This window comes from Hesperophylax consimilis, chromosome 25 (assembly GCF_061612785.1).
Source record: "Hesperophylax consimilis isolate HC1 chromosome 25, BYU_Hcon_1.0, whole genome shotgun sequence".
In the NCBI taxonomy this organism is placed as follows: Eukaryota; Metazoa; Arthropoda; class Insecta; order Trichoptera; family Limnephilidae; genus Hesperophylax; species Hesperophylax consimilis.
In genome coordinates this window covers 11,756,478-11,781,953 of record NC_142860.1, presented here as the reverse complement: position 1 = coordinate 11,781,953, position 25,476 = coordinate 11,756,478, and the positions used below count along the sequence as shown (strand labels likewise).

Sequence of the window (25,476 nt, the reverse complement as noted above, 5' to 3'; positions counted from 1 at the left end):
CTAAATCCTGTATCTAAATTTCGCTAATAAACAATTAGATAATGTTAATTAAGTGTTAATCTCAAGTGACCTACCAGGTAAGTATTGTACTGTATATTATCTCCATAAATAGTTAAGTAATAACAGATCACTGTAGAAATGTATTATAAGTTTGTACAGCGCCCTTGAGGCGATTTTGCACAAAAATGGCGCTATACAAGTCATCCAATTATTATTATTATTATGTCTTCCTTCATCTTGCGTACCCGACTTCTCATACCATTTGCTTTCGCGTCATATTATATTCTCCTGGCATTCTGTTTTTTCGTTCATCATTCTCATAAAATAACAAAGCTTGCAGCATCCATTTCAATTTTGCTTTCCAAAGCGATACAACTTAGTTTATTATAGGCAGAAGGGCACCGCACACGTATTGAAATATCGAGAAATAATTTGCATACTTCGTAATAATGTAAGGAACAAAGTACACACACACCATCTCGCATAGAGTTCAAAAGTACGTAATGGCTTTTCTAACAAGTGACGTAAGTATTAGTTGGGCGTTTACTATCTCGCATACAGGGTGGATCAACAAGATTCGATTATCTTTACTCATGCTTTGTCGGAATCTGATTCGATTGTACCCGAAATCTTCGGAAAAAAATATTTGGGATTGCTTTATAACCAGCTCCGGGGTCCCTAGAACGAACACACCGATAACATTATTTTGGTAACTTCTCTTCGTTTCCAAGCGCGACTGCAGATCAAAGAACAAACATGTCGACTAAATATGCTTTATTCGACGACTGTTGTTTGTTCGTGATCGACATAATCAATCAGATGATTTCGTACTAGGGGGCCCGAAAAGGGAATTCAATCAAACACCATTATCGTCGCGATGTTTGTATAATACCTGCATAAACTTTTTCTGATAAATTTTCTCCTAAATTGTTTTTTTTTGTGAAAACCAACGACACATGGGATTTGAACTAGGAACCCTAGATCCACGTTCGGTTAGAATGTTACCGTTGTGCCGCGGAGTAGGTTGGGGGAATCTGACCCCTGAATAAAGTTTTGGTAACATTAAAAAAGTTGTCTTCACTACTGTACCACATTCGGCAATAAATTAGTATCCTTATTCCTAGCTAGGTCGCCCTGTATCCCCATACATCTCCATACAAGTTGTATATTTTGTAGCCCCGCAGCGTTCGCATCCACCGTTGTAGTATGTATTGTAAACTTTCTTATGTGTGCAGTTTCAAACTTCGTTACTTCTTCCTCTTTACTACTGCTCACTCGCTTCTTCCATTCTTGGACTGTGAGGGAACTTTCTTCCTCGCTACTTGAAGGCCGAACTTTGAACTCTAAATCAATGCTTGTTTGTGTATTGTTATTATTCAAATGGAACCTTTTTTTATTTATTGCTTCTCATAGAATATAAAACATAATTTTTAACATAATAATTCAGCCTCACTGCTGTAAGCCTGTATCTAGGTTAACAATTTACACATTCTAGTGCAGCATAGTAAAGGTAATCATTACTTGTTTCATGAGTGGCCAGTTGGGTACTTCGAGAATGCATTGTAACAATTTTGAACCAAATCGGAATATTAAATGATTATTACACAAATATAAGATACACAGTAAGTATGAAAACAAATAGGGTGACTCCATAGACGTTCAAATTGATAGACCAGCCAATCACGGAAAGGGGAACAAAGGAAGTTGCGAGAAGCGCGGGAGGCAGGGCGACCATCTTCCTTTCTGTGATTTTTTCAAAAAATTAATCGTGTCGTTTAAAAATCGCTAATATTATCTTCAATAATTAAGTGTATAGTATTACATGAGATATCTTGTTTTAATGTTATACTGTTGTTTTAAATTGACTGTTGTTAATAAGCTACTTTTATTTTTAATTTAATTTAAAATCTTATGGTATAAGCCCAATATGTCGTTAATAAATAGATAAATAACACTATTCAGTCCTCGAAAATAAAATATGCGTACGAATTACTAGTCCTCTTTACAACTGTGCGCAAATTGCTGGCTAAAATAAGGTAAAAAAAAACTTGCAAAACTGCAAAATTTCATATTTTGTTAGACACTTAAAATTGTGTTATAATTTACCCACCTCACTCATTTTTAGGATCGTTGCGCCAGGCGGTTCATTTAAAAACGAACATGCAGATCCTGCGTAGAAAAATCCCATAATATACTGCGCTGAAAACCTTTGCCTTACTTTAGCGAATTTTTTTTTCTGCGCAGTATCTGGTTATTTGAATGTGCGCTCTTCGGCAATGTATTATCACCTAGTGGTGATGATCTGGCTTGTTGTCACACAGACCATCAGGGAATAAATTAATTCCCTATGAAAAAATGGATTGATTATTAAATTCACTTTGCAGGAAAGGTAACAAATTATAATCCAGCCACCAAATACATAAAAACAGAAGACTCACCGAAAATATCACTTGCATTGAGTTTACAGCGATTCCTTAAATCTCCAAATTCGGCAGCGGACGGCAATCGGCACGATAATATTTGCATTCGCACTATGAAATTATAATCTGCCACGACCAGCTCTCAATAGAGTAGAATTTAGAATAATAAAGAATTTACACATTGTAATTCTAAAGTACTGTCACTTTATTGTGACAAAAATATTTTAATCCTTTAGTCTTAAATCCACCAAACAGGAATAGTGCCCTCTTTTGTCAAATAATATAATTCGGATGCATCCATCTGATTAATGCAAAGATGACTGTAATTCATTATCACTCACCTGCAGAGCAAAATCTATACAAAACTGACCAGAGATGTCTATTCTGTCCACTATTTTTAATTTTTAATTTTCAAATTTTATTTCAAACTAATTTTAAATCTACTGCTTCTCCACCTAGTTTTCCTCCGCTCGTCGTAATGATACCCAGATTTCATGATAGGGCAAGTCTATCAATTTGTATGTCTCTGTTTTTAACAAACGGAACACAATTTTAAACCTTTATATATTTTGTTTTCTCTCGAATGCTCAAGTTGCCGTTTAATATTATGTACTCGTATATGTATGCTTTAATACTATGTATAGTAACTATTTGAGTAGAAAGTATTTATTTGAGTTTTTACTTAATATGTTTAGTACATACTACCCATATTAATGATCTACTATTTAGTAGCTACTTTGTGGATATTTGGTAGTTTTGTGCGCGGTTAAGTTTGAGCTTGCCTTGAATTTAATGCTAGTTGGTTTTTGATATCACAAACTACTTATTGAAGTTTGTTTGGAAGTTCGTATGCCGCGCACAATGTTCAGCACAAGTTTGCAGTTGGTAATTAAGCTCTTTGGAGACGTGTCGTGATAAGCCATGCATTCGTACCCAAGAAGTATAGGTCCCGGAAGTGGAAAATGATAGAACTCCACTCATCCTAGTTGAAAAACTCACGATTCGCTCAATATTTTTTAACCCTTTCCCGCTTTCATGTTAGCTTGATGTTGCGTATCAAAAATACACGGTGTCAGGAAACTAGTGCTACAAGCGGGAAACTGGTCAATCAACATCACATTTGAATCTATTTTACTTTTTAATTTTAGCTTTCGTTTTCGAGTGAATCGAGTCCGAAGTGTTATTTTTTCCGGTCAAAATTAAAAAAAAAAACAGTTGCTACGGAGTTACTGTTCAATGCCATTTTTTTAAATGCGTCGAAAGTTGTTTTTAACCCTTGCAGAAAAAAAATAGAAATGATCAAATCCAAAGATATTAGAAGAACGAGATATGCTATGTTGGCCGCCGGACCGTAGCCGGAGTACTACCTAATTAGGGTACTTTGAACGGTATCGGGACGTGTACGCACAGAAATCTGTTCTATGTATTAGTGCGGATACCTTAGCACAAGCGAAGGTGTGCAGTAGTATTGGTGAACAAAACCGGCGACACTCGGCAAAACAATTCCACTCAGTACGAACTGCGCATAGCACATCTCGTTCTTCTAATATCTTTGATCAAATCGAATGAAAATAGTTTTTGGGTCCTCTATGTGATGAATATTCTCCAGTTTCCCGCTTGTACCGCTTGTTTGCTAACACCGTGTAAAAATATTATCTTTTTTTATTTCTCTTAGGGCGCCGTCAAACCTTAATTTTGTTTTATCTGATGGACCTTTTAATTGAAATATAGTTCAATTCCAGATAAAGGGGTATTTCACCATCCTCTTGATAGCTTATACATAGGAAAATGTATATTATCCATAGACATATGAATATTAGTAGACCTGCCCTAAGTGATTAAAAGCGTATTATTTCCACTCCCCATACCGGTTCCATTGGAGCCGGCTGGACTCGCGTATGGCCTCAAGTGAAATTTGAAAACGTGACGTCATCATTCTTGTGCGAACTATGGTCGAGGCATCATCGGTTCATTTTACGAAATAACACGGCAAAATGTTGACTTGTACTATGAAAACTTGTAAAAATAGATGTGAAAAAGAGAATAAACCCAATTGTCGTATTACATTCCATATATAAGAATTATTTTACTCTATTTTAAGCATATTCACATCGTATAATATAGATCAGTTTTAGAAACATATACTATCACATCGAGAAACGTCTGGACGCGAAACACAAAGCCGGTTGGTTGCTGGGAAGTAAATTATGAACTTTTATAAAAGTGTCTTAACTAAATACTTAAACGAAATATTCGACTCTGAAAATAGAACCGAATTTTTTTGCCGAATTTGGACTTCGCAAATTTGTTCATAACGTGGCGAGTAATTTGCGCTCCCATGTAAAAATGTCTATTCATTCAAAAGCAGATTTTACTTTTAAGAAGTAAATGGTGATATTATAATGCGAGATGCCTATTTACTGTCAGATTGATTTATTGACGAATCACAGTCAGCCTTACGCCCTTCGTTCTTCAACAGTTGATTTTACCCCTCGCCATTATCTTCTCGTCTATTAATTCCTATAGTCTGTGATATTATCCTATTTACTTATTTATTGAGTCCTACTTTAGTATTCATTACTTGAACCTATACATATCGTATAAGTTAGCCGAGTTTTCTAACTATTGCGAGTCAAACATTTATTTGTTTATTAATTAACATACGTTATCCTATGGATAAGCTATCAAGCGGTTGATGAAATACCCCTTGAGGAATATTTAAAATAATCCGCTTTTTATAAAATTATTTATCTGTGTCGTATTCTATAAAGATTATACAATGTAGTTGTAAACATGTTAGTTGTACAAAGTACTTTTATCTTGCTAAAGAGCCGTGAGAACGTTGCGAAAACTTCTGGTAGGTAGATGGATTACGCCCATCCATATTTACCTCTTTTTTAACTATTTGAGGCCATCAGCCTTGTCGGTATTCTTACACTGTCTCTATCACACTTGATAATAAGTAGTTCAAATCGGATTCAGGACATGTCCTTGTGACTTGTGACTCACCAACTTTTTTGGCTGCTGTCTGTATCTCTTCAGAAGTTAATATAACATTTTGTGAAATATCAAGATCAAATTTGAAAATACATCATTGTTAATAATTCGGGCATACTTTTGGCATTATAAGTTAATCCAAGAAAGTTTGAAATGAAGAGGGCATGTTAAGGGTTTCGTATTGGAACAAGAAGAGGAATAGGGAGAAGTGGGGAGACTGGGGACTGAAAGAATAACCTCCTCACCCCTTCCCCCTACACACTTCTTATCAAACAAAGTTTAGTTTAGGGTAGGGCTGTGTAAGTTGGCTCCATTTCCACATAAAACTTTCCAACTTTTCCCTTCTGCCGAAAGTTCGACCCCACTTTCTTTAAATGCCTTCTTGCGCCTTTTAAAGATTTTAACATTTCGGAAAATGAATTATATGAAACTTTTGCCCAACTATTTTTATATTATGTACCTAGACCTACACGGCATTTTTATAGTACATACGTCATAGGACACCGACCTAGTTAGAGATCATTTGTAATTTTTAAATAAACCATTTTTGGTTACGTTACAGATTAATCATTTATTCTCTTGCATTAATTTTTACGGTATTAGTTTGACACAATTTTGTATTGATATAAGAAGTCTGTTACATTAAAGTACATTTGTTTTAAATATGTTTGTCAATTCTGAAACAACTGATTTGGAATGTAACACATGCAAGATGCAAGTTCAAAATATAATGATAAATCACCACCAGTTATTTAGGCACGCTTGCTTCACTAACGTAAATATTTATTTCCCACATACCCAAAATCAACACACAATACTTTTAGCTGATAAAGATTATAACAGTGATGCACAAACGGCGGCCCTCGGGCCTTTTGCCTAAAAATCAACAATATTCATTTATTGGTTTGACCTCCGGTTTTGAAAATGTTTACACGATCAAATTCTGTTTCTAAAAACAGTTTCGATATTTCTTTTCCGGTGTTATTGTCAAAATATTTAACGGCAGTTGAGAATGCCTGGTTCTAAAATCATATAGAATCACCCCCAGAAGTTAATGCACTTTACTCCCGGGCATAATTGTATTATAATGTAATTATTTGGTTTATTTAACTATTGGGTGTTTATCGTTTCTTGGATTTATTTCAGACAAAAATTTGAAATTTTACTATACTTTCACTGCTTTCTCGAATGTACCGAAAATAACGTTTAATATTTTACCACTCTCTCAAGGAGTTAGAATTTTAATTTAACGTATTTCGCTGTTCTCTACGTCACACACACTCATCCACTTTAGCCGTAAAATCAAAAGTTATAGCCTTCTCAGGGTTTTATCTGAAAGGATATAAATATCACAATAATATATTCCGAAAACTGTCTTGCCCATAACCGTTTCCAAATAATAAATGCCACTTTCAAATGACAAAAACGTTACGTTCTCGATTGACGACTATAAATAATATCACAGTCAATCGATGGCTGGGGTCTGATTTTAGCTTATCTAATGTTAATAGGAATTTCAAGCGACCAATAAAATACCCAATGGAAATTCAACATCTCTACAAACTGGCCATGTTCATGTTCCCTTGCGAAGCTCGTGTAATGCTTTCAAGAATGAAGCAATATTACTTGTTCTGTCTTGTTTTATGAATCTACGGGCTTTTGCAGGTGTTCTTTACTGGCCTTCGAGGAAATAGAATAGATATTAAATTAATTCAATTAAGTTTTATGATTCCGATGGAGTGGGTCTTAATCGGTTATATTTACGAAGAAATCTGTCTGTCCGTGTAATCAATTTATTCACTAATTGGTTTCACAAAAATTCAGTAAGTTAAGATATTTGTAACGCCACATATTTTTTTGATCGAGACTAGTTTTTTCTATTCAGGGTAACAAGTACTTGATGCGAAATATTGAATGAGACAAGCAAACAAATAATTTAAGCGGTTTTGATTCTTAATAATTTTTGATGTCCACGCCTACAATAATAATGTCTATTATATGCACAGCAATTAACAAGCATTTATTTAAAGAATTGTAATAAGAAAGATACTTTCAACACGCGCTGTGTACTTACTAATTTGATTTCTCACCGAATTCCCCGTCCCAGATATCTAATCTTCCTTAGCGGTAGGACCCGTTATAATTTCTAGCAGATTTCTAAAATAATATATCAAAAAATCTTACTTTACCATCTCCGACATGATTCAAGAACTAGCAATATTAATTATATGATTTTTCCTTTAACTGTTGAATAAGAAATAAAATATAAATAATTTCAGAAACACCACTATTTAATCAAAAACGATCGACGTGTTTCAAAAACAATGGGTTTATTTTTTAGAATAAACACTGTGTAATGAAGATTAACAAATTTAAAAATAGACAAATTGGTATCGTATTATTACAAAAAAAATCAATAATATAATATAGATCCTTGAGTAGCGTTATTTGTTCAATTTAAATTGAAATGACGTCACATAGTGAATTTTAAATTATATTTTAATTTTAACCTTAATTAGTGTTTCGCATCGAGCCACAATCACCAGTCATCTGTATATTATAATTATTTTATTAATTAATTTTATTTTAACCATTAGTAGTACTATCAATTTTATAGGGATTGCGTAGAAGGTTTTTTACATCCTTTTTATCACTGTTTCAGTTTGTCAGTTTATTTTTTTGTAGCTTACATTGCCCTCTTTGAAAATAAGTCCATTTATTATAAAAAGTTGCCTATGTCCATAAATGTTTTATAGTAATGCCTTCTCCGCAGAAAGCTTTTGCGCGTCAATCGGCAAAGAGGCTTTCGCCGTTTGGCGTATCTCGGTTTTACTGTACAGAGTTAAATATCACGATACAATATTAATAAGCCTCGGCTTACAAACACCCCAAGTACATAGAGCAGAGTAGTAGGAAACAGATAACAAACAAACAAACAAATAAAAGTATAATAATAATATCTAACGAATGTCTAAAGTCGTAACCCAACAAGTTATTACCGAAAGTTAAACTGAAACTCTCCGGGAACAAACTGGGAGGGTCAACACACTCCCTGTGTACACACTGTTTGTACTATAATACTTAATGCTCCTCTCTCCGGGATATAAAGTTGCTGAAATTTTCTTTTAATACTGATTTTTTACGTTTGATACTTGGAATATTAATATATTCGCAATGAATAATTGATTGAAAAATTGTGGGAATTTTAGTCTGTAACTTTCACGATTAAAAGTTAAAATTCTTTAATGTGGGTTACTATTAACTCTTCGTTAGACAACGTTAATTTTTTTGCCGTCCGTCAGTTGATTCTATTTTCGTAATAACTTGTTTTTATTGCAAAATTATGTTTTTGTTCTTAAATTTTACCGTCTTACCAAGTAATGGGCCTCACTAATAAACGTGTTAACATAAATGTAGGGTAAATAAATGGTTGTTTATTAGTTGTGTAAAATTTAAAAAACGTTTATTGGTAAGGTGAAAAGTATTTTTTATTGTGCCTATTCTTAGTTAGTTAAGTATAGTAAGGTTGACCAAGGCCGCGTTATTTCACAGGATTCAAACAATTCGTCAAATTTCAATGTTAATTTTCTAGTTCTGTGAAGGTTCTATTCAAGTTCTGTCATGATTTCAGTTTTGTTAAGCAACTGATCAATAATGATATAATACTAGAACTTGAATAAAACCTTCACATAACCTGCAAAACAATTATGAAATTTGATGAATTGTTGAAATTCCGTGAAACAACCCGTTGTAATTATATTAAGTAGGTAGGTATTGCAGTACCTCCTTAAAACTAATGATTTCAGAGGAAATTTTAATTTTGATTTATTAAATAAAAGAAAATTAGAAACATACTTTTTTGGACGCGAGGTCCACTGTTCACAAAACTTCTAGTAAATAAAAGCTCTATAAACAACCTTAAGGCGAAGCACTAAGTAGCATTACAAAGTCATGTGTTTTGGGTTTGAAAATTTGATCGCTTATAAATGGTTTAGATGCTCTAATTAAATACTGCCAGAAGAACACATCATGGGCTTCGAAACAATCGAGTTTTTTTTAATGTATCAGGCCTATAAAAACTGCTTTAAAGTTCAAAATCTCCTACTTACGAACCCATTTTCGGTTATGGTGTTATCGTTCAAATCAAGTTTTTTTTTATAAAATGATCGTAAAACATTTTAATATTTGTGCCTGAACGTTCGCAAAATAAAATAAAAATTTTGTGATGTTTTTTTCTTGTATAATCAAAACAGACGGATGGTGTTAATCGAGAATTTAAACCTTATCGCCATCCCCCAAGGGTGTTATTGTTAGCGGGTCGATTCAAAATGTTACACGACGTTGTGCTATCCTTTAAAAAAATCTTTCTCTGAAAACACGAAATGCGTTTTGTTGCTTTCCACCAGTATTTGCGTTTGATTTGTTGATTGTGTCTACGATTGCTTGATTGCGTCTGTATCTTTTCAGTGTATTAGTGTGTCTGTATGGCGGTTAAAGGGGTGGTGGAGACCACAGCCCTGTGAAACTTCGTCAAACTATCTTCTCTCTAGAGCAGGGATGTGAAACTGCTTCTGTTATACTCGTAACTAATAACGACAATAATAAAATGTATTCCGTAATATTAGTAGCTTATTTACGGTACTTGCGAAGTATTCTTCCGTAACTCGGTTGAAGTAAACGAAAATAATACTTATGAAGACGGTGTCCGGAGACTAGTGGTACAAGCGGGAAGCCTGTGAATATGAATCACATAGAGAATCCAAAAAAACCTTTTTTAATCTAAGCATTTCGTTCTTTTAGAACTTTTTTTGACAAAGGGTTTAACAAACTTATAATACAAAATCGATTCTAAATATGTAGAGACACCAGTTTCTCGTTTCGGACACAACGTATATTATTATTTTATTTTTAAGATATAATATAGGTACATCTTCATAATATTTGGATGATTTGTATAGCGCCGTTTTCGTGATAAAATCACCTCAAGGCCGCTTAACAACTTAATTTATGCATTTAATTTATTCCTTCACATAGACTTATAACTTATCACTTAGACATACAGATTGCATCTACCGGTTCGTCGATCCCGATCAAAGCCATATGTACAATGCATTTGATTGATTAACGGGATGCAAGAATGTACATATGTTATTATTATTTATTTGCATTTTATACAGGCAGATAATATACAGTACCATACTTATCTGGTAGGTCAGTTGAGATTAACACTGTTTATTGTTTATTAAAGAAATCTAGATACCGTTTGAACGCAAATGACATAATTATAAAATTGGACAGTATCGGACTTTCCGATATTTATTTTAAAATATGTATTTATGTTCTTTAATTGACGTGTTTAGGAAAGGAAAAGCAAACTTTTTACTGGGCGGTAACAGAGTACAAGGTTTTGATCAGAGTTCATCTTCCTAAATGTGATCCATCCCTCGGTATAAGAAAGTATTTGATTAATATAAATCCAATAAGATTAATAAGAAAAGTGTGATTAGGCTTATATTATAGACAATATAAGAATGCTACTTTCAGGCAGGTATATTTAATTTAACGGTATAAGAGCTTAAAGAGGTACGTTTTTGGTTTAGACCTGAATTCTGTTGGACTTTTTATGCATCTTAGTTCCGAACGGAGTTAATTCCATGCCTTTGGTACAGATGCTCCGAAAGCGCGATCACCAAACTTAGTACAGTGGTGCCTCACACAACGAACTTAATTCGTTCCAGGAGCAAGTTCGTTATGCGAAAAGTTCGTTATGTGAAACGCGTTTTCCCATAACAATACATGTTAAAAAAAATAATTCGTTCTGTAGCATAAAATATGGTAAGATGACATAAAAAAAATATAAATTTTTTGTTATTATTTTTATTTAGATACATCTAAAAACATAATGAAAAAAACACACATTTTTTAATTTTAAGAAATAATCGAATCTTGCACATCTTCATCCATTTTCCGCCGATGGTGCGCAAAAGAGAAATCACCTTCCTGCTTTTTTTAGAACCCATCATATAAAAAAAATGTTGAGTTTATCTTAAAAGGACGACTGCCGTGATACGTGTGCGATTTAATTCGTAATGAAGAACGATTGCTGCGATACGTGCGTAAGTTAAGCGTACTACGCAGTGACTAACGAGTCTAACGACTGCCTGCGCGGGAGGATGCAATTAATCGGCAGTGATCGTAGAAGATCGGGCGACTTCGTTGTGTGAAGCGAAGTTCGTTGTGTGAAGCGAAGTTCGTTGTATGAATCGTGAAATGAACGAAAAGGAAGTTCGTTGTGTGCAGCATTCGCTGTGCGAGGCGTTCGTTGTGTGAGGCACCACTGTATTTGGCTTGCGCTTAGATTCCATCAGTCTGCCTATATCTGATGATGTTGCTGATCTAAGAGTTGACTGCCTCAGACTAGTGTTTTACGGGACGCATAGTTCAGAGATGTAGTGTGGGGCTATTTCATTCATGAATTTAAACACCATCCAGCACAATTTGTACTGGATTCTTACAGGGCCCTTGAGCCAGTGAAGGTTACGAAGGTGTTCTGAAATGTACGAATATTTAGAGACTCCGGTTATGAGCCTTGCTGCTGCCTTAAACACTGATTGAAGTTTGACAATTTGATATTTTGGAATGCTGGCATAAATGCCGTTGCAGTAATCGAAACGTGAGACTACGTAAGTGATTTGTTGCCTCTGTAGGAAGGTTTCTTCAGACAGACTTGAGTTGTAGTTGTGGTGAAAAAACCGGTTCTTATAGTCCTATTTATTTGACTTTTAAACGAAAAGTTCGAATCGAAAATGACACCGAGAAGTTTGACTGTTGTTTTGGGGATAATAGAAATAGGTGAATCATCTCGGAATTTACGTTAAAAGAAATACATGGCTAGTTGCACCCCACGAGACAGTTGGCAGATCTGTTGGGGCTTTTATTTCAAGACTGAAAATAAAAATTTCAATTTACTTCCAACAAAAAACATTTGTAAAAAAAAACACTGTAGATGGATACTAGGTAAGACAGAAGATCTGTCTTCTTTCGACTTGCATCAATTATTTATTTCATTATTGGATCATGTCAAGTTGGTGTTGAGAATTGACAGTATCATATCACGAATATATACATTATCCAAGTAAATTTCAAAATAAAACTTTGGTAAAATTAATAATTTTTGACGAGGCCTGTTAACGCGCCCGCCTGCCACTATGGCTGTACCCAAAACTTAAAACAAACTTATGAATGTTGTGCGCGCTTACTTCGGGCAACTCCGACTGCCTCGCCCTCCCACTTCCCTCCCCCCACTCTCCCATCCATTGTCTCAACTGCCAGATCATTCCAGATTATGATTATCGCAAAGCCGAAGTCGCCGAGAAATGGAGGACCAATTTAAAGCTCCTTAAACTCGGCAACTTTCAAAGTGTCTAATGTATTAGCTTTTATGTTGCGGATTATATCCCCGCCGACGACTTTTTGTTTTGTTTTTTTTTGTTAATTTATAATTATACAGTTTTAATTTATGGTAATTTTATTCTTAACTATGTTATTTTTTAATCCTGTCTAATCAATAAATAATCGAGCTAAACTGAACTAAATTATGTGAGTATATTTTTATTAATTTATAAAACAAGAACTTATGAGTTTTTACTAAATGATATTTCGACAAATGAAGTGTTTAAAAAAATACATTTAGACACAAAGTTTTGTCGTTTTTGTGATTTAAACAATTTTGAAACACATTTATTGGATTTCAATTTTTTATTCACCAGGTTAGAAAATGTCATCTGACCTATTGCGTAGATAGCTAGTTTCAAAGATACCCCAGTCGCATACAAGGGATATTATAACCTCAAAATACAGGGTGTCCCGAGGTAAAATGCGCTAACTTCGGGAGGTGATTCTACATGATTGCAGAAGTAAAAAGAAACACTTTTTCGAAATTCCGATATTCATTTTTCAATACAAAAATATTTTTCCATAGAAGAATATTTATTTTCCCATACATCTTTTTTTACCTAAAAACTACCTTAAAACAGAAATTCTAAAAAGTTAGATATCTTTTTTACTTCTAAAATCATGAAGAATCATCCTCAGAAGTTAGCGCAATTTACCCCCGGACACCTGTATATGTGTCCTTGACCTATCAGCATTTGGGTGTCATATACTCCCAATTCCCAATTTGTCCAAGGAAAACGTCATTATCTAAATGACAATTATTTTTTTGAATAATTTCTGGTCGATATTGAAAAAAAAGCGTATAAGAAAGTCCAAATGTTTCGTCACATTTGAAAATGAATAGAAACGACAAAGGTTAAGGTAATGCTTGCTTGGATAATAAAGTGAGTGCAATAGACTTTCGAAAACGAAAATGGAACGCACAAAAAAATACAGACAGAGGAAATGCCGAACGGTCGAGTTAAAACAGGTCTTCGGTACGCCCAGTCAAATATAATTTTATTTATCTATTTTTTTATCCCCTCCACCTAGTCAGGATGGATTATTTTTGGCAAGACGTTTCAAGATCTTTCATTCTCTCTCTAATTTTGTTGCCTCGGCCCATTAGCGAAATAACTTCAGAACAAACAGGTTGGTACATTCAATCATTTTAGCATGCTAATTCGTCAAAGGCATTCGATAAAAAAATGATAGTAATTCCTTGGCACCGCCATAAATATGTAAAAGCAAAAGTATGAAAGTTAGCTGTTAGCTGTTAGGTACCACTGCGAGGAGAGGAGAGGAGGGGCCGCGCTCTCGAAATATTCCTAAAAGTTTGGTCGGAATTTGGAATGGCGAAACTTTCTACTACTTCTACACTTCTTCCTCCCCAACACAATTGGGAAGTTTCCCGAGTTGTTTTTTTCCCAGAGAGCGCTTCCAATGGCGGCAGCTTAAGTTTTTAATTGTGAAACCATCGCCACTAATGTTAATGTCGGAGATTCCTCGGATTGCCGCGACTACCCACTTTTTCTTCGCTTTCACCCTCCTCTTACCCTTGGCGGCTACCCTTGGAGTAACCCTTCTCCGCTAATTTGCTTTTGTCAACTTTATCCCGCAATGTTTGGGAATGCCGTGCTAAAAAATACACTTACAACTTACTTGTTTAGCGGAATTCTGCATGTTTACGGTTCACGGTCGACTTGGGATCAAATTTAATTGCGATTTCATTAACTAGTAGGTACGTTCATGCATTAGACCGTTCAAACAAAAATACTTAGGGACGGTTGTTTCACAGAATTTCAAAAATTCATTATATCGGTTTTGGCCAGTGTTTCACTTAACTGAAATAATATCAGAACTTGTAAATTTTTTTTTTTTTGATATCTTTATTTCTTTCTATGTAACAATTTCCAGACATTTTTGTTTTATTTTCCAATGTACATTTGTTACTTAAATTTTGTTTACTTGCCATCGGTTTCGACACAACCGTGCCATTAACTAGCAATCTTAAAACTAAGATGTTTTTAAGATATTTTAAACTTAATGTCTTTTAAATTAACTTTGAAATTTGAAAAATTCACCAATTTCAAGTTCTTTTATTATTTCATAATGAGCCGGTTGTTTCGAAGTACTTGGATAATAACAAAACTGATAGGAAATTCAAAGAACTTTAATTTTAACATTGAAATTGTATGAATTGTGCAAATTCTGTGAAACAATCCTCCTTATATTCCCTGATTGATGATAAACGTGAATTATGGGTTTTGGAGTGCAGTCATGTATTTTTAAATATATAATAGAAAACTCTGTGTGGTGCGTAAAGCAATGAAGACTTTCATTTTAAATTACTAGCTGCTTGTATATAGTGCGTTGTGTTTTTTTAAGACAGTGGTTTAGTTACTAATTAACACTGACAAGCTTCGGGAGGTGATTCTACATATATGATAGCACAATATAAGTAAAAAAATCAATCACTTTTTTGAAATCATAACGTTTTAAGGTAGTTTTTAGGTACAAAAGTTTAATTTTTCTATGGAGAAAATAATATTTTAGTGTGTAGAAAATAATATTATTATATGAAAATATATTTTTGTATGGAAAAAAACATCGGAATTTCGAAAACTGATATCTATTTCCTTTACTTCGAACATCATGATGTTTGAGCACTTTATCCACAGACACCCTGTTCATCGTACGTTTTAAAATATTTACCTGGTCATAACACCGTACAAAATTTCATTTAGCTCGTTTGGTAGACAATCAAATAATGTAATGTTTGCTTTCACCACGTAAATCTGCAAATTCACAAATTGTTTCAAATAATCATTTGGTATTCCAAAATTGTAATGCATTTATTGGAGTTTTTCACGTCAAATCACCACTAGCATTGGATGTTTGATGTCGAGCACTCCCGAGCTCTCGAGTGCCCGGAGTGGTAGTGTGGCTGTCTACCACCTACACCGTCACCTACTCGCACCAATACACCAATACGTGTATTATTTACAGAATTAGTATAATTACGTTCGACAGAGTGCGGCGTCTCTCTGAACCACTTGCTACGAACTGCGAAACTGTTAGCAACCAAGTAGTTGCCTTGACCTACCGAAGAACTATGAATTACTCATTCATAATATATCTAGAACACGTGTTCTTTCCTTAATAGATATCATGACGGAATGCTACAATATCAGTATTTGTAGGAACACGTGTTCCGCCGTCCTCACAAAACATTTGCTGTTAACTGATACTTTTTAGGAACTCCTTCAAATCATTCGTTATAGGCCCCGCAGTCACATTTTTAACGGAAATACGAATAGTTTTAACAGATTTGAAAAATTAACTGTGTTTCAAATCAGTTAGTTTTCTCCGTGCAATAAATTCAGCGAAATTAGCTTTTGTCGCTAGGACAAAATCAGGACGATTCTGCAGTGCCTTGTTCGTTTGTATGGTGTTGATTGAGAAGTTACAAGGGGATAGAACGCCATATATCACTATATATTGTCTCAGTTCACACGTGAATATCTAAATTGAAATTATATCTGGATTCAGTTTGTGGCAGATACTTTCAGTATTGACGTGGTGAAAGATCACCATTCAGCAGCGAAACATTGATTGAAATGGATTTAGCCGTGTTTGGTGACCTGATCTGAATAGCCAGGTGCTTTTCAACCTTCATCTATCACATCTCCTTCCCTTTCGCACTCCCCTCAATCTCATAACATATACCACAACTGTAATTCAAATAAAAAAGTCAACTATAAATAAAACTTAATATTATAAAAAATATGAATTTAAGTTGGTTTGTATACAAATAATGTTGATGTTAGTCTTTGTGAACTTATGTTCATTTTGCTTGGATTACTAAATCATAATACCTATGATAACATGATAATATTATAAAAGTTTAATTTTCCGTGAAACTTTTCTTGTTTGGGAACAAACCAATATACAAAACAACACAAAACTTGCGAACATCGTTCTCGTATTCGACTAGATGTTTAAATACTACGAACGTGCGTGGTAATATTATTAACATAAAGTAATGTAAATGTTTGTTTTCATTTTAATAAACACGGCATTGTAGCTGGTAACATGTTAAATTCCTGCTAAATCTAAATAATAACGACATTGATGGCCTAACCTTTCGCCTTCTGTTCTAGGAAGATCAGCGTGAATACACTGAATGCGCCATAGATATAGAATAAGAAAGACGAGCCATCACCTAATAAGCAATCAAGCTATTTCTGTTCTAGGAAGATCAGCGTGAATACACTGAATGCGCCATAGATATAGCATAAGAGAGACGAGCCATCACCCAATAAGCAATCAAGCTATTTCTGTTCTAGGAAGATCAGCGTGAATACACTGAATGCGCCATAGATATAGAATAAGAGAGACGAGCCATCACTCAATAAGCAAACAAGCTATTTATGTTCTAGGAAGATCAGCGTGAATACACTGAAAAACAACTCTGAAATGTAATGAATTTTCAAATTCTGTGAAACAACTTAGTTTAGTTTTAGTCCTTAGTTTTAAGTCCAGTTGTTTCGCAAAAAATCAAGTGTGACAAAGTCATCAAATAGCCAATCAGCGCCATTTTTTTTACAATCGAAAATTCACCGTTAAACACCGTTCTAGGTGCTTTTTCAGCTTTATATCATATAACAATAAGTTGACAAGCTTAATAACATTATAGTTGTCCTCTTCCGCTGATCACAATTTGTTCAAAAGCTGAAACGGGGAATGGGTCGTTTCATAGAATTCGAACGTTTCATCAAATTTCGAAGTTAATTTTCAAGTTCTATGAAAGTTATATTTAAGTTCTGCTATTATTTCAGTTCCGTGAAGCAACTGGCCCATAATGATATAATAACAGAACGTTTATAATGATAATGAACAAAAGAATACAACTTGAAAATGAACTTCGAAATTTGATGAATTTTTCAAATTCAGAGAAACATCCCGTACTAATTGGAATCGGCATTTTACGGGCTCATTTCAACTGTCAAAAATCAAAATTGCATTTGATGACATTTTTACATTTGAATTTATGCGAAACAACCCGTCCTATGTCTGTTTTACTCTTTACAATTGGAACGAGGGAGGACAAACTGAGACTAATGTACTGTATCTATCTCTCTGACCTTGAATTCGGCTGGTATGCTCTTTTATCACTCTAGGACTAGCAATCTGCAATCTTCCACAAATTGGAGATGCCATGGAGGTCCCACTGGCTCAGGGTATTTGGGACTTTGTAAATACCGCATAATAGCCAAGGAGATTATGACATCCCCAATTGGTGTATGTTTTGATGAAGAAGAGAGTGTGAAGGTTGGGAAGTAACTGGCACGTTAATGTTATTGCAAATGACTTTTCGGTCCTTTGAATGGTGGTCTTTATCCAGGGTGATACTTAGAGTATCTAAGTTGTATTGTCACTAGCTTCAAAGCCAACCTTGTACGTTATAAGTCCCTGTTCTGTTTGACTAAGCCTTCATTGCGTTTTATAATACCATTTCAACCAGCAAACCCGCTATCTCAAATGGGTAATTTAATTACATATTTAAAACGCGAAGCTTGTATTGTGCTAATGTTCAATGTACACAATTCCCCGCAATTAACTAAGGTTATGAAGAGTTATCGAACTTTCAATGTGGATAATTATTTAATTAAAACCATTACACCCCCTCCACCCTCCCCTAAAACCAACCCCCCGGCGTCATTTCTTGTTTTTCTTGTTACCGAAAAGTTTGTTGTTAAAAGTTTGTTTTATCTAGACGGGCGTAAACTTGAAATAACTCTCTTTCCAAAGAAACTTTGCGCCGGGCCGAGTTTGGAAAGTTTTTCATAAGGGATGGGGTGGTTTGTCCCCGTGGCTCCTTCATCCCACCACCCCAAATAAACCGAGAGCCGCCACTGTCGGCATTTTATACTCAATGGCTCATTTATATTCTTTTTTATTGTAGCTTTATTTGTATCACTTTACTGACAGTTATTTGCCCGTTATGATTTTTATCACTACAATGAATGAATGTTCCTCTTTTAGAAATAGCCTCTTGTAATTAATTAAATAAAATAAAAATAAACTTTGTATACACAACTATTTAACCAAAAAGGATTTGACATATTTCAAAACCAATGGTTTCTTCGTTAGGGTAAAGATTTAAATTATAAATTATTCGGTAGTAATTAGGCAAAAGGGGCCATCTGCACCAATTTTACTTGGAAATCTACTTCGAGATGGCCCTTTTTGCCACATTACTACCGAATTATTTAAATTGTACACGTTTAAGCCTGTGACAGACCACGCTAAAAGCGCGCTATATTATCGTGGCTTGGCCTATTTCAGCATATCGCTCGCCATACATTCCCATTGGCGGTGTATGGCGAACGATGTGCTGAAAAAGGCAAGCCACAACGCCACAAAAGTGATTTTGCAATATTGAAGAAGTAAATATTATAATTATTAGGTCACATATACAATGTCTCATCACAATTAATAATTGAATATATTGCACATTTCTTTTTCTACTGTTCATTGATGGGTTGGTACTGTTGGCAGTTGCAATTTGTTAATTTATTATAAGTTTTTGTTGCGATAAATGGTAGGATTTTTTTAAATGTCAATACTGCTCAAGAGTCACAACTGTCTAAGTCATTGGGACTAATATTATGAGGGTGAGGGGAGTGGGGGGAAAGGAGATGGTTTCGATTCTAATTGTCGGTCTTTGTACCACTCTGGAAGTAATCCATTAATTTGGATTGCCATCTTTCGTTTCTAAGTTCGAAATAAATTATTTAACTAACTTCTGAATAAGTATTTTTTCCCTTCGTAATACCCAATACCCTGCACCATCGTAAATCCTTTTGACATTCGGAAGTTTAAAATGAATTAATCATTATGCTAATTTTGTTTAAACTGAAATTGAAATCGAGATTACATGACAAGTTTTTTTCTTGAATAAATTTAGCAAAGTTATACAACTTTTGCAGCTTATCGAACTTTTCAAATAACCTCATTAAATTAAAGATTCATCTCGCAACAGTCATCTGCCACGTTAATATTAGACTCGCGTGTTCAATGTTTTATATCATTGAATAATCCCGCCAGTGGCGCACTGCTACTGTTTATACATTCAGGGGTGGGGGTGGTCAGGGAGGCCCGCCCAGTGGCGTTCCGGGTAAAGTTTTAATTGAAATCTGAATCGATCGCTCGTCGTTTATAATGCGCGGCAAAACTATTGCAATATTATTTACAAATAATTAATACGAATGGACAAAACATTAAATGTTTCGCCATTTGGGGCTGACACACGCGACCATGGAGACATCTGGAGAAAATATTTACGAAAAATTAACGAGGCTAACCCAACAACTTACTACTTTTTTTAAAAAGAAATACAAACATTCCCGGGTTACGAATAATATGGCAATATTTGAAAATCTCCTACTACCACCACAGTAAGCAGAAAATGTTCCTTGTGTTGTGATGGAGGACTTCGAACACACAACGCCAGCCAGCCGAGAAATCGAACACAATCCCTGGGTGGGACCCAAACGTGATACCAACTCAGCCACCGACCGGTCTATTATTTTGACAAATCTGCCTGTAACTTTGTATTTTATACCAAACAAATATTTGTTTTTCTAACGAATTCGTATAATTTCATTCTAATCAAATACACTTCTGTAAGTTAAGCTGGGTAAATTTTAGTGGGATTTACAAAATAATTGCCAAAGAGACGTGAATTCATATTTTCCATGATTATTTGGGAATTTTATTTACTAAAGGCCTTACTTTTTTATATTTTACACAACTAATAAACAATCATTACTGTATGGTAAATCGTAAAATTTTAGATAGGAGGTAAATATCTTAGCTCAAATGTTTTTTGCGTTAAGTCGCTCAACTCGAGTTGATGTGACCAACACGCACTTATGAGTATGTGTATCGGTACACATATTATAAATACATATAAATTTCCGACAACGATATCCTTGCGAAGCGTAACTGAGTAACAACACCCTTGTCTTGCTTGCGCCTATTACGCTTACGCATTATGGTGCTGCCAGACGCAAAGCTCACATCAAAAGTTAATGTACAGCGCATCATCTTTTCTACCGACACACGACGCTATCAAATATTTCTTCCTATGGTAGGAGAGGGGGTCAGTTGAATTCGAGAGCGGCCGAGGAACATAATTTCATCTGTCAAAGTGACAACTTTACTTACTGACAGCTTGAGCACGTTTTCGAAATGGATGATACTTGTCGCCTATTGCTGGATCTGTTGGACAGCTCATCCTCAGATGATGATGCCGCCAACTATATAATTATAAATGCTATTTATAAACTTTTTAGATTTTAAACAATCTGCGCGTAAATAGCGCATTTTCACATAACCTCTCCGTCGAATCAGGAAATTCGCAGTTCGCACGCCGATCGACGAAAGCGACATATAATAAATTATTGTAAAATAAGCTCAAGTCAAAGTCAAAGGGCGAAAATTTGTTTACTTCAAATTCAAATATTGATTATATTTATATTTTAAATATATGTTAAGTATGTTTGCCAAATAAAGTTTTTTTTTTATGTTTCTAAATTTACTAGCACACATGACGATATGAGCTAACATAATAAATAAGAAATGCATTATTAGGCTGCTTATGTCATGGCTGTCAAAGGGAACACGGAACTTAGTCGGTAGCTCCGCAATTAAAATGACCCCCTCTCCTTTTTACGGCGGAGAGGGGGACGCATAACTTTTCAAATATCGCGTCGGGAGCGGTTACGTAAAATAAATTCGGTTAGCGAAGTTCAGAACCACACTTATAGCGCGTTATCTTTTTACGTGTGTCGGGTCTGTATGGGATTGTATGGCGAGCGCTATTGTGCTTTATATTATCTGTTGATGTGAGCTTTGCGTGTGGCAGCACCATTATTCGTGAGAAAGGGACAAGTGTATTTGATCAACTTTGAATATTTGAAAAGAATTTACAGCTACGCGAAAAGTTTGACTGTGTTATTATTTTTATTACATATGTGTTAAAAATATTTTTTTATTATTATTTACACTCCAATGGGGAAATATCACGTCTTATTTAGAATTTTTTTTTTGGAAAATACCGTGTAGTACCGAAATTACAAGCCACTGAATCTAGTCTCGTTTGACGTCAAGAGACCTCATTACACACGCTTTACCCAAGTTTACTTTGAAAGCTCATAACTTGGTAATTTTTCTATTTATCGAAAAACCATTTTACTGTCGTTAATAACCCATTAAATATAATACATGCAATTTACAATAAAATAAATGAAGACGACCCCATTTTTGTTCTTTAGGTCAAATAACAAATTTAAAAAAAAAAAAAATCAAAAACAATAAATAAATCTTCCACGTGTCATTACTGGTCACTCGACTGAGTAAGCGCTCAACCACTTACATCGACCCTACCTGTCCAATACTGACTGATTTTCAATGTTTTTAGTTGAAAAAAAAATACGTCAAAAATGTCACCGGATCTAAAATTTCATGTACATTTTTTTATCCAAATAATATCAGCAATCACAGGTTAAAAAAAGTCAAGTACGTCCCTTAAGAGGAAGCTACAAGCCAAACATGTGTATATTCTTGGTATACCTTATATTGTAGGTAATAGGCACTAAAATCGCTTGACAATCTGAGTCTAGAAACGTTCGATTTCAAGCATAAAACCGGTTTTTATTTATTTTCTAAATAATTTTATGAGAAAGCAAAAAAGTTAGTCAATTGAAACTGTCACAAATAATCTTAGCTATAAATACTGTATTTTTTTAAAGTTGTTTCCTTTACGCGTTCATACATTTCTGTTGAAAAAATATATTGTTTAGTACTTTACATTTATATTTTTTATTGAGTAATTTATTATTTTATTTGTATTCTACTCAAGTGAAACGATAGGAAAACCTTCAATTTATCTAAAGCATATTTTTTGGTATTCATAATGTACACCAATTCGTTATAAAGATTAATCAAAATAGTGATTTGGTATTAAGCTTCGCCTTTTTTCCTGTATTGTAGTAAAAGTATCAGTATTAAAGTAAAAGTACATGTTTTAAATTAAAAGTACCAGTTTTAAAATAAAAGTACATGTTTTAAATTAAAAGTACCAGTTTTAAAATAAAAGTACTAGTCTTAAAATAAAAGTACCAGTTTTAAAATAAAAGTCCCAGTTTTAAAGTAAAAGTATGTTTTGTCCAGTTAAACAATGTGATGTAAAATGTATATTAATATGAATGTCAGTCCCCCTTCTTACTTGGACCGGACCCGACCCGAGAATATCAGTGTTAGTCTCCCTTCTGCTGAAACAAAAGTTTCTAACGAAACTGTTTGATTTTACGCCAAACTTTTGTAAAACACTTTTTACTTAAAAGTTTCCCGACCACCGAAATGTTCCGACAGAATGAAACAATTTATTTCCGACGAAAATATTCTAACTATCTTTAATCAAATTTGGTACGGCTCTTGGTCCATGGGAAAAATTGTCGGCAAAGCTATTAATGTAGAATTAAGATATCTTGAGCTCTCACCCCATACGTGTACCTGATATTCAGAATCAGTCGAAATCACGCACTCCTTACTAATATGGCGATGAGGTAGAAATTCCCGCTTAACATGGCCGCCTGTTTCGATTTTTTTTAAGGCGATGCCATACGTAGTAATGCAAAATGATGTGTTTTTTGTTTGAAAATTTGGTCGCCTAAAAATGTTTCAGATGCTTTAATTAAATACTGCTACTAGAATACATCTTGGCCTTTGAAATAATCGAGTATTTTTTAGATAAGTCTTTTTATAAGCCCAGAAAAAATAATGTAAAGGCCTATGAAAACTGCTTTAAAGTTCAATATCTCCTACTTACGAACCCATTTTCGGTTATGATTATATTGTATAATGTGGGAAATTAAGTTATTTATAAAATGATCGAAAAAAAAATCAAATGAACACCCACAAAATAAAATAAAAGGCACTTTTTGGTCATGTTTTTTTCTTGCATAAATCAAAACAGGCGGATGGTGTTAAGCGGGAATTTAAACCTTATCGCCATCTACGTAAGGGTTGTTATTGATAGCGGCTCAATTTGAAATATTACACGACGTAGTGCATCGCCTTAAACATCGTTTTATTTTATTTTGTGAAATTCAGGCACAAATAATAGAATGTTTTTCGATCATAATCTAAAGAGATTAACTTGCTATATTATATCATTAAACCATATCCGAAAAGCGGTTAGTAAGTACGAGATTTTCACCTCAAAGCATTTTGATGTGAATCATCTTTTAGCGCCTAGGGGGGGTAAACCGACTTTTGCTTGGCAAGCGTGGCGTGGCAAGACGGGACGACGCTCCATTCGGCCAGCCTCGTGACTAGTCGACTTCTTCCGCCCGGTCGCCAAAATTCTGTGCGATATATTTGCTTCTATTCTCCTAAAATTGGCGACGGATCTATCGTAAATAATTATGACTTTTTAATTTATAATATATTTTTAAAATTATGTAAAGACTTGTGTATTTTCATGTTCACTTCCTTCAATAAAAATCAATATCGATGTTTCACATCTGCCAGGCACGTAAGTCTGATACTATACGAGTTTGGAATGCTAAATTAGTCTAAAACTTAATTCTATAAAAATAAATAAAGTGCACACTTGTCAGCTTTACAATATAATAGGGGTGGCGAAAATTGTTAATCGTGCTAAAATGAATTAAAAATATTAAGTCCTTTAAATAATTAATATAATTTTACATTACATAGTTGCGGAAACAGTTTTCCAAGTTTTACATAACACCGTGTTGTCATAAATACATTTTGTAAAGAATCAAAATAAAATACTCAATGATAAACTACTTAAATTAGACTATGGCATGTAGGTAGTTAAAAAATGTAAGGTCAACAATAAATTAGGAAAATAAAATAATATGTATAACTAAATATTTGCAATGAATGTCATTAACACAGCCATCGTAACTCTACTTTCTAATATATATCATTACAATGAAAATAAATTAAAATATATTCCATTTGTATCCCCCTGAGTATTTGATACCCGCACAATATAATATCTTAAAAAACGAGATATTCTGCCAGAGTTATCTATCATCTGATTAAAGGAATAACTTGACGTTTTATCCCACTTTTGTTCCAAAGTTGTTTAAAATTCACCCCAACCCCGCCGCCGGAGTTTGTAATTAGTTTGTCGTTCGGTAGGGGCGGGCGGTCGCTTTGGGAATTATTATTATTATATTTGTTCGCCTTGCCTTTATTCTGTATCTCGTCTTGCGAGCGGTGGTGAGGCATTTTTTAGTAATGGTCACTAGGCTTATCTTGCTAGGGCATCCACAGAGCAACTTAACGGACGTAAATATATCTCTTAGGCCAGGTATATCGGTTGATTTTAAACTCAGTTTGGTTGGAACGTCGAGCTTAGCGCGGCCTATAAGATAATCCGTATATAGTCGTTAGCCTGGATATCAGCAATATTGCACGTATTTTCTATGATTTTAATAGATGAATGTGCTTCTTTTTTCTGTATAAAATCAAACTACATTGTACGTGAGTGGTATATATGTGCTGTCTAATATCATCG

General features: G+C 34.3%; 1 protein-coding gene across 7 annotated transcripts in view; it reads left to right on the top strand.

Annotated features, from left to right (window-relative positions):
* The window catches only part of CtBP (C-terminal binding protein), a 250,706-nt gene that overhangs the window by 207,654 nt on the left and 17,576 nt on the right, over positions 1-25,476 (top strand). The gene's annotated exons all lie outside the window — the stretch shown is intronic.